The sequence below is a fragment of the Eriocheir sinensis genome, chromosome 8, assembly GCF_024679095.1.
Source record: "Eriocheir sinensis breed Jianghai 21 chromosome 8, ASM2467909v1, whole genome shotgun sequence".
NCBI lineage: Eukaryota > Metazoa > Arthropoda > Malacostraca > Decapoda > Varunidae > Eriocheir > Eriocheir sinensis.
The window spans coordinates 8,387,467-8,401,618 of record NC_066516.1 but is presented as its reverse complement, the minus strand read 5'-3'; the positions used below and the strand labels follow the sequence as shown (position 1 = coordinate 8,401,618).

Below are 14,152 nucleotides of genomic sequence, written 5' to 3'. Positions count from 1 at the left end.
ATCACACCCACGTTACCAAATAGTCGACCTCAGCATTATATTGTCCTTCGTCGTTCCAGACCCCCCAAAACTGTCTCACCCACACGGATAACGACACTCATTGTTAGTGTTCAAATCGTTAGATACTGATGCGTTTTTTGTGATTGTTACGCGTCAGAAACCGGGGAAATACAAGGCTGGTATTATAAGACATTCTCGCTTCTCACATCACCTATTTTTAAAGGTCAAAGAGGGGGTCAGTCGGGTTCTAACAAGTGTTTCTTCAGGTTCATGGTACAGAAGAAGACTCACTTTACCACCAGGGTCATAAAACTACACCTAGAAATGCACACAACTCCTACGAAAGCCTTGTCAAGTATGTGTTCTCGGGTGGCGATATGTTTTGTAATACGAAGCTTTTTATTACAGTGCTGTGCGTGGGATAATACGGTAACGCAGCGGGTCAGTATCAGACCACCCGAAGACGACAACGGAGAGGCTAACAGGTTCTCTCGCGTTGTCACCTGTCCGTCTGCCTCTCCTCCTCCTCCTCTCCGTCTTCCCCTACCTAGTACCCCCCTAACCTACCCACCTTTGCCTCCCTGAACAGCCCACACGCAGCACGGAAACACCTGAGACTTGGAGATTAAATGCAAAAGGAGAACGAAAAAGAGAGGCAGGTGTGGAGGAGTGTATTGGTGGCACTATCGAACTAAGTGGAGTGGAGCGGATTTTTTTAGCGGAACGGAAGGGTGGGAGGGTATAGAGGTAGGGGTGCATGGGTAAGGGAAGGGAGGAGTAAAAAGCGAGGAAGGTAAATGGGGAGGATGGTTTTATATGTAGTATCCACGTATTTTGAATGTTGGATGGTGTTATTTTTCTCCTCTTTCATCGCTTTCTCCTATGTATAGTTTTGGGTTTGCTCTCTCTCTCTCTCTCTCTCTCTCTCTCTCTCTCTCTCTCTCTCTTCCTCGTCCTCCTGTTCCTTCTCCTTCCTCCTCCTCCTCCTCCACCCTCAGGCAGGATGAGAGAGACGGCCTCAGGTCTTCCCACGCTCCCAGTGTCACCTCCTTCAGCGGCGCCTCCTCCTCCTCCTCCTCCTCCTCCTGTGTCGCAATTATCACATCCTCGCACACTGCTCACCTTCCCCACACGCCACCCACACGCCGTCCGTCACTCCCCCCTTCCCCCTCCTCCCTTGCCCCTCCTCCTCCTCCTCCTCCTCCTCCCCGTTACCCATCTTACCTTCCCGTGAGTGTAAAAGTTTATCTTATATTGTGCGGGGCAACACCACTTGATTGCCTTGTTCAGTCTGACCTAGACAGACAGACAGACAAACAGATAGATAGACACAGCCATGAAACACAATCGGATACAGACAGACAGACAGACAGGCCAGCAAACGTACAGACCGGAGACGACATGTAAACAAAAATATTTATCGTTCAGTAGTGTAAAAAAAAGTAGGAGAGGAACAAGGAGGAAAATACTATAATCCAATTTTTTTTACATATATTTTACTCTTTAATTTCATACCTACACTCATTGTCCAGTTGTTATCCTGTTTTCTTTCACAGTTCACCTTTTTCTCGACGTATTTTGCCATATCATCAAGTCTTCCAACCCGTTCTTCCCTACAGTCTTTCCCTCCTCAACTATTCCCTTTCTTTCAATCACAGACGCTTCCTTTAATTTTCATTCCTCCACTCAATGCTCAGTTAATTTCCGTTCTCTTTCACAGTTCACCTTTTTTTCGACTTATTTCATTATATCGTCAAGTCTTTCAACCCTTCCTTCCCCTCAGTCTTTTCTTCCTCAACTATTCCCTTTTCTTTCAATCACAGACGTTTCCTGTAGCTAACTCTTCTTCCTCCTCCTGCTCCTCTTCCTCCTCCTCATTCCGTTCTGCTTCTTAGTTATCTTCCTTTCCCCCCTCCTCCTCCTACTTCTCCTTCTCCTCCCCCTCCTCTCGTTGTCATCTCCTCGCGGGCACACTTAAGAAGGCGGAAACTGTAATAGCCGGGCAGCGCACAACCACAGCACGAGACTGGATCCCACGTGCTCACACTCCCACGCCCCGACGCCGCCTCCTCCACGCCTCCGTCACCCATTTGGCACGCCCCCACCCTCCTCTACCCCACCTCATCCTTCTGTTTGCCTGGCCCTTCCCTCCCTCCCTCCCACTTCTCTCTTACCCCGTTCCTTCTTTCTCTCGCTCTTCTTCAGGAAATTAAGAAGTTGCCGTGGGTTTTGAGTCTTGCTTAACACGGATTGCTATTATTATTATTATTATTATTGTTGTCATTATTGAGAGGTTATTATTAGGATGTTTTATTAAGCCGTGTGTGGGAAACAAACAAAAGATAAGGTATTTAGTTGTTATGAGAGAGAGAGAGAGAGAGAGAGAGAGAGAGAGAGAGAGAGAGAGAGAGAGAGAGAGAGAGAGAGAGAGAGTAAAAGTATAACCCATCCGAGCCTTTCAACCGAACTTTTGGTGACGATATAAAGAAAATGTGCTGTGAGGATGCGCTCTCTCTCTCTCTCTCTCTCTCTCTCTCTCTCTGCCCCCCACACACATACCTCCCTTTCCTCCCCCATCACTCCCTCCTTTCCCTCAGGTCACCAATCACAGCTCTAGAATGCACCTTTGGCGTTTTCCTCCCTAACTACTTCAACGTCCTACTTCCTACGACCTTCCCACGACCCCCTTTGACTCCTACCCTCAAGACCCCCCTTCACCTCGCCCACCACCCAGTCACCTCTCACCGGAACACCCTGGGGCTAATTTTTGATGCGGGTGTTGAGGGAAGGGAGTGGTGATTGTGGGGTGGGTGGGGGTATGGTAGGGGGGGCAGTGGAAGTAGTGTTGGTGTTTTTGTTGTCATGACAGCAGAAACGTCCTTACTGTTTTTGCTGATGCCTCCTTTGTTTGTATGTGTATGTGTGCGTTGCGAAGATGGTTCATATATTCTTATTAAACGCCTCGGGTTCTCACATAACGACTATTTTGCTAAGGCCACAGAGAAGATTAACCGGGTTTTCATGAGTATGTTTCCCGGTCATGGTGCAGAAGTCGGGTAAAACTATCTATCACTGGGATCACAAAACAGTCTGTAAAAAGTCCAGCAATTTCCATATTCTTCACTAAGGCCACAGAGAAGATTAGATTAACCGGATTTTCAAGAGTGTTTCCCGGTCATGGTGCATAAGTCGGGTAAAACTATCTATCATTGGGATCACAAAACAGTCCATGAAAAGTCCAGCAACTTCCATGGACGAGAGGCTTTTTAAACAGGCGAATTGAGAGGCCGATACGGTTAAGAATACGGGCTTAAGTTATACTATTATTTTTTTAATCTATTTTAGTATGCCACTGTTACTCACATTAACAGAAGACTTTTTACACTTTTATTCACATTTACTTGTCCGGCTTTTTATTGTTTGTTAACGCAGTCACCCTATTTATTTTTCCTAGCATCGGTGTTGTTGCTTTTTCGTTCCAGGTAGATACTTATTCATTTTATTTAACGACGCTCCTTGAAGCATCCAGGTCGGTGGAGTTTAACCTCACTCATCTATCGACCTCTTCTATATACCACTTCTATCTACCTTGAAGTTTCGGGGAAAGGAATGCGTCGCGAGGAGTTCGGCGGCGAGGGAACGATGAAAAAAAACACAAGATGGGAGGAAGAAGGCCCCTCGATGAAGACCTCACCAGCCTCAGAAGCCACGGCCGGTGTTCCCACGTGCAGGAGGAAGGCGCTTTATGGGTGCCGATGAGGGCCGCGGACCACAAGAACGCAGGGTCTCCGAGGCAGCGTTGGCAGTAAATAGGCCCAGGTAGGTTAGCCATCAACCCGTGCCCCGACCCCGTCACTAGCGTCCCCCTATCCACTCAACCCCACCTGTACCCTCTCCGCCGTGTCCTCCTTGCCACTGACTTCAAGACGGTATAGGGTTGGTCCGCTGGTAAACAGGCACCGACATGTTAGCTATCAACCCGTGCACGAACCCCGTCACTAGCGTCCCCCTACCCACTCAACACCACCTGTACCCTCTCCGCCGTGTCCTCCTTGCCACTGACTTCAAGACGGTATAGGGTTGGTCCGCTGGTAAACAGGCACCGACATGTTAGCTATCAACCCGTGTACGAACCCCGTCACTAGCGTCCCCCTTCCCACTCAACCCCACCTGTACCCTCTCCGCCGTGTCCTCTCCACTGCCTTCATGCGTGTGGTGTGCTAGAGGTGAGGTTTTGATAACTTGCATTTACCGTCTATATTGTGATGTTATGGCGTTCTCTCCTGTGCTGCCTAGCTTGTACTTACCTGGTTATGGTGTGAAGGATTTTAATTACGCTCTTCTTGGCATTTGAATCGTGTGTGTGTGTGTGTGTGTGTGTGTGTGTGTGTGTGTCATTTAGGAATATGAACCACCGCCTTGCCCTGTCACTGACCGCAAACAACCGCAGCGAATCGGCGCGTCTCGACCTGCCGGGCATAAGAAGGAAAAAAAAGCGACTAAGAGGCACCAGTAAGGAGCGATTTGTTGAGGCACGTCATGGGAACCTGCCTTCCTTCTGCCTTCCCGCCCATATCCCTCCATCCTCCACATTCCTTTTTTTTTCAAGCAGGAAGTTCTTGCGGAGGTAAAAAACCATTACCGGACACACGTGAGGGCGAAAGAGAGGAGGGTCATCAAGGTCCTTAACTACCCAGGAAAGAGAGAGAGAGAGAGAGAGAGAGAGAGAGAGAGAGAGAGAGAGAGAGAGAGAAAATTACGTGGTTATAGTTTCAGGTAGGGGAGTGGCACTTACTCCCAGTGTCCACAAGACTCCGCTAGTCGCCTCACCTCAGGACACAAGGCAGGGTGACGAGGGCCGTGAGGGTGTGCGTGCGTAGGTGCGTCCGCTGGAGCCAGGTGAGGGGTGGGGGGCCAGAGATGGTATCGTGGCCACCAAAGACGCCGAGTGGCCTATCCTCAGCCCGGGATGTTCGTCCGACACCGCAACCTGGATTTATGACTCCTCTTATTCCCCTACTGTGGGCATGTTTATCACCGTGAGAGAGAGAGAGAGAGAGAGAGAGAGAGACGTTGCGCTATATATTTTGACACTCCTACATTTTTAAAAGAACGTTCATCTGCACGGAGTATGTTTTAAACTCATCCGCGGAGAAGTGCATAAAGACATAACTACTTATAATCTTAGCTTTTGTGTGTGTGTGTGTGTGTGTGTGTGTGTGTGTGTGTGTGTGTGTGTGTGTAATTCACTCAGTCACGGACTGATCACTTGCTGGACTCATCCCCAGTACCCTCCCTGAGAGCCTTGGAGTTCGCTAGCCGATCTATGCATGGGCACAGCTGTGACCTCACTCCCCACACACGCGCCTCGTCCCCTTGCTCGAGGCGGAACAGTAACCGCTCCTTGTCATCAGAGGGAAAACCTTCCGGTCTGAGCAAGGTGCGAACCAGTGTCGTGATGGCATTTGAGTGCTTAATCACCACCACAGGAGAAATGTGTGTGTGTGTGTGTGTGTGTGTGTGTGTGTGTGTGTGTGTGTGTGTGTGTGTTAATTACTATTGATAAATAAAAAATAATACAAAAGCCATTTTAAAAGAAAGTAAAAGCATTACTTTCAAATATTTATTTGACCATTCAATGAACTAACAAGCATGGCTCATAATTCCACTTACATTTCGAATAATGCTCGGAGCAGTGAAGCAGCGGGACGGCCGGCGCCTGGCGAGCGGCGAGCCTGGCCACCAGTACTGTGCCGGGGTGGCAGCGAGGAGGGTGCTTGTGCAGCTTGCAGACACGTTATTCGTCCTTGAGCCAGGCCAGAATTCCCCCGTGAACACGAACTTGACCAGCTGGTTCGCTGAGAGCCTGGGAGGTGTGCTGCGCACCATGGGCGGGAGGAGAGGGGTCCAACCATCCGCGCCAGGGACCTCCTCTCAGGCCTTGGCCTCGCCCACTGACCCACTAACGGTGCTTAAGCCTTAAAAGTAAGCCTGCCAGTGTTTGTATGCTCATAGGTACAATGACGTAGTGATGTGAACCTAAATACTTAAAAATGATAAAAGTATTGAGTTAAATGCTTAATGTTTTTTGGGCCATGTGTTGTTACTTGGCATTTATATTCTTGGTTCGTTTAAATCAAAAGTCAGTCAAGGATCTTTGATTATTTGTTAAATGAACAAAAACTCCAAAAGTGACGTCTGTCCTCACATGTATTCGTGCGTGTGCCTGGCAGCGCTGCTAACCTCTTGGATGACTCTCATCAGTGTTGATTATCTTGACTATTAGTTTCTCCAACATGGAGGCCAAAATGAACACAAGTTGCGGTTTGTCCACCAGCAAAAAATAATTATAATCACAGGATGGTGCCAGTGAATCAGTCCAGTGGCGAGTGTGACAGGCTCCTACGCACTGAATCACAATCAGTTGTCTTGGACCTTCTTTTTACAACACGGGGGGAATGGGAGGAGGGTGTTGGGTAAGGAAGGGAGCAACAGTCGTGCTCATGGAGTTAGGGAGGGGGTTCGGACATAGACGAGTGATTGGGTACTGAACTGTCAAAGTTACGATGGGATGGATACATTAATATTATGACCATATTTTAAAGTATTCACCCAGCATTTTACATAAGTGCCGTACAAATATATATGAACCACAGGGAACATATAGGATAAATCAACATAGCCCTCCCCCTACCCCGTTGGCGATATCACTCATCTATAATAATACCACGTGACACGCACTGAGGAGCGAGAAGTTGGGAGAGCTCAGCAGAGCCATGCCCGACAGACTGGTTAGGGTGGGCACGGTCCACTAGTTTTGTGCTTGTCCGCTAGTATGCAAAGGTATTTCCCATTGACCAGGGTAACAGGTGTAATGTCTGTCAGACTAAAGACGTCATAATTATTTGCACATTAACAAATATATTATAGTCATATTATGCGTGACAAGGCCAACTTAACGATTCAGGCCTGATCGAGGAATTCATTATCTCCATAAAACAATGATCGGCCCTGTCATCACCTTGTAATCAATCCTTCTCCCTGTTGCTCCCATAGTCTACCAAGGCCACCGTCCTTTACTCCTTCACTACCCCCTGCCACGACCCTCCTATCTCCCGAGGGTCCACTCTGCCTCCTCTTGTGACGACACCTCGTATGATATTAATAACGTCAGTTTTTGTTTCCAGGTTCACCGCCAGGGAGGAGGCGGTCACAGAAATTCTGCGAGCAGGACAGTGGGCATCGTCGGCTACAACTCTCCTCCAGACCTGGATCAGGCAGATCCGGATCCGGATCACCCTATTCACGATAATCCAGATCTCGGTGGGATATAAAGCACAGTCTTTGGAACCATGGAGATCAGTAAATTAATACGGATCATCATAAACAGAAGAGGTCTTCAGTTGCTCGGCTTTGAATCGTAAGTAATAAATGTTAAAAATGCTTAGATTGATTGATTGATAGTTTATTGTTGCAGGTAAACAACAAGGGAGAAGGGAGGAACATGCCATCCCAACCCCCAGGCAGGACAGAGTGTGATTATACAACTATTAATACATGTGTAGGAAGCACCATGAAATTAAAAAGATACAATGGTAGGAAGGAAAGCACAATAAGGGAGGGGGCAGTACCTCCCCCTTAGTAAAAATTATTACGGGGCTTGTATTCTGTTTGTCAAGAGTTGTGATGACAAAGCTTCAGTGTGGAAGCTTAATCAGCGAAACAATCCTTTTAAAGCTTTGATTCATTGTTGACGAATTCACGGATTCACCAAACCCTCAATTATATCAAGGTGTGGAACAAATTGTTTACGTAGTCTCAGAAAAAAATAAACATCTGACGTTAATATATTCCATCCCCTTTCGTCTTTGAACTCAGAAATATTGCTGCGTGACCCTGTGTCAAGTAACGACGGGGAGCTCATGGCAGTTGAGTGGAGGCTTGGCGATATAGAGAAGAGGTAAATTGATAATTTCGAGCAGTGATGGATTTAGTGCTCAAACCTAGGGGAATAGGGAGGAATTGGAGGCCCCCCCCCCCCCTTATAAGGGTTTCAAGTATAAATATATGGATTTTTTTGGCGACCCGAAGGTCACGTTCCCTCATACTGGGGGGATCGCCCCCTCGGACTCCCTTATCACTAAAAACTATACATTTATATTTGTTTAAACACCCTACGGGAGCTCAGACCCCGCGACCCCCTCCCCCAGGCAAAACTAAGTGCTTTTATTTATTTATCTATTTTGCTAGAGCTACTGTTTGCACAGCGTGCTTTGCATGGATCCAGACAATATTATCCACCTCATTTTTACCCTGCATTTATTCTTAATCATTTATTATGTTCAGGAGAGTCAGGTATCCTGCCTCGCATGAATATATTGCCCATAGGAAGTTTAGTGAGAGGCTATGGAAGCCCACAGTAAACTTGCCCCCGGCGTGGGCCACTCAAATGCTACTATAATGATTTTGTGCATAGTAATAATAATAATGATAATAATAATAATAATAATAATAATAATAATAATAGTAACAATAATGATAATGGTATTAATAATAACACTGGGTACAAAAAAAATGTACGTTGTCTAAGTTTTTTCAACTGATTTAGGACAAATTTGCACCGCCGAATCCAAAAATGACACCTGTTTCTCTCGATCAGGTCAGGTTTTTGTGCTAAGTCGATTTAAAAAAACTAAAAAACTTAACACCTCCATCACTAAGTCACACTAACACAGCCTGTGGCCCCCTCCATCACTGTAAGTCACACTAACACCTCTATCACTGTAAGGCACACTAACACAACCTGTGCCCCCTCCATCACTGTAAGGCACACTAACACAGCCTGTGGCCCCCTCCATCACTGTAAGGCACACTAACACCTCTATCACTGTAAGGCACACTAACACAACCTGTGCCCCCTCCATCACTGTAAGGCACACTAACACCTCTATCACTGTAAGGCACACTAACACAACCTGTGGCCCCTCCATCACTGTAAGTCACACTAACACAACCTGTGGCCCCTCCATCACTGTAAGTCACACTAACACAACCTGTGGCCCCTCCATCACTGTAAGTCACACTAACACCTCTATCACTGTAAGGCACACTAACACAACCTGTGGCCCCTCCATCACTGTAAGTCACACTAACACAACCTGTGGCCCCTCCATCACTGTAAGTCACACTAACACCTCTATCACTGTAAGGCACACTAACACAACCTGTGGCCCCTCCATCACTGTAAGTCACACTAACACAACCTGTGGCCCCTCCATCACTGTAAGTCACACTAACACCTCTATCACTGTAAGGCACACTAACACAGCCTGTGGCCCCTCCATCACTGTAAGTAACACTAACACAACCTGTGGCCCCTCCATCACTGTAAGTCACACTAACACAACCTGTGGCCCCTCCATCACTGTAAGGCACATCCATCACTGTAAGGCACACTAACACAGCCTGTGGCTCCTCCATCACTGTAAGTCACACTAACACAACCTGTGGCCCCTCCATCACTGTAAGGCACACTAACACAACCTGTGGCCCCTCCATCACTGTAAGGCACACTAACACAGCCTTTGTCCCCCTCCATCACTGTAAGGCACACTAACACAACCTGTGGCCCCTCCATCACTGTAAGGCACACTAACACAGCCTGTGGCTCCTCCATCACTGTAAGGCACACTAACACAGCCTGTGGCTCCTCCATCACTGTAAGGCACACTAACACAGCCTTTGTCCCCCTCCATCACTGTAAGGCACACTAACACAACCTGTGGCCCCTCCATCACTGTAAGGCACACTAACACAGCCTGTGGCCCCTCCATCACTGTAAGGCACACTAACACAGCCTGTGGCCCCTCCATCACTGTAAGGCACACTAACACAGCCTTTGTCCCCCTCCATCACTGTAAGGCACACTAACACAACCTGTGGCCCCTCCATCACTGTAAGGCACACTAACACAGCCTGTGGCCCTCCATCACTGTAAGGCACACTAACACAACCTGTGGCCCTCCATCACTGGGCACACTAACAACCTGTGGCCCCTCCATCACTGTAAGGCACACTAACACAACCTGTGGCCCCTCCATCACTGTAAGGCACACTAACACAGCCTGTGGCCCCTCCATCACTGTAAGGCACACTAACACAACCTGTGGCCCCTCCATCACTGTAAGGCACACTAACACAGCCTGTGGCCCCTCCATCACTGTAAGGCACACTAACACAGCCTGTGGCTCCTCCATCACTGTAAGGCACACTAACACAGCCTGTGGCCCCTCCATCACTGTAAGGCACACTAACACAACCTGTGGCCCCTCCATCACTGTAAGGCACACTAACACAACCTGTGGCCCCTCCATCACTGTAAGGCACACTAACACAACCTGTGGCCCCTCCATCACTGTAAGGCACACTAACACAACCTGTGGCCCCTCCATCACTGTAAGGCACACTAACACAACCTGTGGCCCCTCCATCACTGTAAGGCACACTAACACAACCTGTGGCCCCTCCATCACTGTAAGGCACACTAACACAGCCTGTGGCCCCTCCATCACTGTAAGGCACACTAACACAACCTGTGGCACCTCCATCACTGTAAGGCACACTAACACAACCTGTGGCCCCTCCATCACTGTAAGGCACACTAACACAGCCTGTGGCCCCTCCATCACTGTAAGGCACACTAACACAGCCTGTGGCCCCTCCATCACTGTAAGGCACACTAACACAACCTGTGGCCCCTCCATCACTGTAAGGCACACTAACACAGCCTGTGGCTCCATCACTGTAAGGCACTCTAACACAGCCTGTGGCCCCTCCATCACTGTAAGGCACACTAACACAGCCTGTGGCTCCTCCATCACTGTAGGCACACTAACACAGCCTGTGGCCCCTCCATCACTGTAAGGCACACTAACACAACCTGTGGCCCTCCATCACTGTAAGGCACACTAACACAGCCTGTGGCCCCTCCATCACTGTAAGGCACACTAACACAGCCTGTGGCCCTCCATCACTGTAAGGCACACTAACACAGCCTGTGGCTCCTCCATCACTGTAAGGCACACTAACACAGCCTGTGGCCCCTCCATCACTGTAAGGCACACTAACACAACCTGTGGCCCCTCCATCACTGTAAGGCACACTAACACAACCTGTGGCCCCTCCATCACTGTAAGGCACACTAACACAACCTGTGGCCCCTCCATCACTGTAAGGCACACTAACACAGCCTGTGGCCCCTCCATCACTGTAAGGCACACTAACACAGCCTTTGTCCCCTCCATCACTGTAAGGCACACTAACACAACCTGTGGCCCCTCCATCACTGTAAGGCACACTAACACAGCCTTTGTCCCCTCCATCACTGTAAGGCACACTAACACAGCCTGTGGCCCCTCCATCACTGTAAGGCACACTAACACAACCTGTGGCCCCTCCATCACTGTAAGGCACACTAACACAACCTGTGGCCCCTCCATCACTGTAAGGCACACTAACACAGCCTGTGGCCCCTCCATCACTGTAAGGCACACTAACACAGCCTGTGGCCCCTCCATCACTGTAAGTCACACTCACAGCCTTTGTCCCCCTCCATCACTGTAAGTCACACTAACCCAGTTCACTGCTCTTCCATGCTGTAAATTACACAAGAACAGCCCACGGCCTCCTTCCATTACTGTAAATCACATTGACACTACTAATAGCCCCTCCACTTTGAGTCGCACTAACACATCAAGTTGCTCCATACACCATTGTCCCAAACTGAGCTGTCACCCTCCCTTTCACCACGGTGTCATACCAGTACCCATCATGCCACTCAGCCACTGTGACACAGCCTGGAGTGTTAGAGCAGCATATGGGTCTGTCAGGATCCTGGTGTGGCTTCCAAACCTTCATAAATAATTATTTATCTTCTAAACATCATACAACTATTAAGGAAATATTGAATTTATTATTTAATGTCATAAAAGTATCCAGACATCAAAAGTGGTAAACATTTTTCAGTTCTTATGAATCACATAAATAACATTCAAAAAGTACTGTGCATTATTGTTTCAAGAATATTTTCATACTTGAAAGTGAAATGGATAACTAATTAATAACATTGTTTTATTTGGTCTTATGAGTGCCTATTCATGATTTTAGATGAAAGGAGATTGAACAAGATCACTGTCTTTTAAGTTAAAGTAATTTTATTTCTGAGGCAGATTTTGGTTTGCAAAACCAAATGTTTCCAGTGTGGCTTTGAAAGTACTTTTTTTTTAAACAATTACATTGCTTTTTAGCATTATAGTTGCTGACCCCTTTATTTTGACTTACCTGGGAAATGTGATGCTTTATCAGATTGTTTTTTTTGTCATCTTCCTCACCACACCAAAAAACAGAAGTGTTGAGGCATTATGGAAAGGTAATGGCCTTCCTCCTCCTTGCCTTTGCTGGACCTAACCTGCCTATATAGTGCATGGTCCTGGAAATGGCCCCACCCATTACCTCTGCACAGGTGTTCTCAATGTGACGTCCATAATTTGCAGGTCAAGTCACTTTACACCTATAATTGAACCATAGACCATCTTACTAATCAATTCACTGGTCCAGACTTCACTCAGAGCAGCCAATTGTTGCCTCCACCTTTATCAAACCTCCTTGGGTAAACCTCAGCAGCCTACTCCAGAGTCAGTTGTACTCCTGGGGGAGTGGACTGTCAATTGCTGGATGGTTGGCTTTGTTGTTTAGATGAGCCAAAAGTTCCTTAATCACTGCCTCTGAATTTCACTCATTTGTCTGTTTGTCTATCTTTTTAACTTTCTCCTTGTCAGCCTCTCCAAAGCACATAAGTGTAGTGACTAATTTAAGTGTAGATTTGCAGAGGATCATGTCAATCAGCCTGTCGTGATGTCTGCCCTTGGAACTCCATCAAGATAGAGGCCTCAGCTCTCCTGCCAGCTTGATGTCCATGCATGCCTGTCCCTCCAGCCTGCCTTCCAACAAGGTATTCTAAAACCCTCAACCAAAAAGATTCACCTTCCTCATATAGGCAGTTTGTAAACAAATACTCTTCCATCTGTATGAACTATTTTATTTTAATCCAACTGAAAGTTAGTAATGTTATTTTCTTAACAAAATTGGGGTTTATATTTTAATTAAATCAGACTACAGGATTGTGGAAATCAAATTTGGATCTTTATGGAATATAGTGATGCAGTAAGTGAATCGGATGGTTTACATTTATTCTATTCAGGGATATGTTTGGGGAAGAAGAGCATCCCTTCCCCAAACACACTTGACCCCTTTTCTTGGGGACCACCAGGGTGGTGCAGAGGAGGCACAAGTTCATAAAGTCGGGTCTGAGGCTAACCTCTGGCGGGCTCACTGTGTGGATGCCTGGAACATCCTGAGCCTCTCAAAGGATCATTGTCCATTGCATCTGTCAGATGAATGCAGGAGGTAGAGTGGCTTTCTCTTGAAACAAGGAGACCTGTCAATGAAGAGCTCAGTGATAGAGGTTATATCTACTACTGGTCAGGCCAGTGATGGCACTTGTCCCCAAAAGAGTACCTATAACCATTTCTAGCTGACTGCAGTCTTCTGTTGTTGGCATAATTCCAGTTGAAAAGTGCATGATGCTGGTGAGGTTGAGGCACACCTTGGGCTTCATCTCTCTTATTGCAGAGTACAACTCTACTGAGATATGTCAACTTGAGGAGAAAGAGATGCTTCATGCCTAGCTTGACTCCATAGTTGACCAATGCCCTCCTTGTGACACACTCATTATCCTGGGCAACTTCGATGCATTTACTGGCACAGAGTTGTCTACAAGTTATGTATTGGTCTCCATGGCTCTAACACCAGAAATGTAAACACTCCTCCTGAATTTACAACCAGAAACCAGAGGAATGTTGGTCTGGTTCTAGAGACAAAAGCCTCGCTGCTGGATTTGGCAACACTGGCAGCATGACATTAGAGATCATCACCTCCTTGTTAGTACTCTTCGGGGGATCCTTCAGAACTGCAGGGTTTTCTACGTAGCTGGGCGTTATTGCGATAAGTTATCGTGATACTTTATCGCTGATAACAAAATCGGGTTATCGGTCATCCGCTACTTATTTAAATATATATCGGTATCTTCGTTACT

General features: G+C 47.3%; 1 long non-coding RNA gene across 1 annotated transcript in view; it reads left to right on the top strand.

The window, feature by feature from the left end:
* Positions 1-3,804: 3,804 nt before the first annotated feature.
* The window catches only part of LOC126995455 (uncharacterized), a 15,319-nt gene continuing 4,971 nt past the window's right edge, over positions 3,805-14,152 (top strand). Inside the window, exons 1-4 of the long non-coding RNA XR_007750330.1 lie at positions 3,805-3,819; positions 5,697-5,985; positions 7,188-7,420; positions 12,879-13,009. This is a non-coding gene — a long non-coding RNA (uncharacterized LOC126995455). The remainder of the gene's footprint in view (positions 3,820-5,696; positions 5,986-7,187; positions 7,421-12,878; positions 13,010-14,152) is intronic.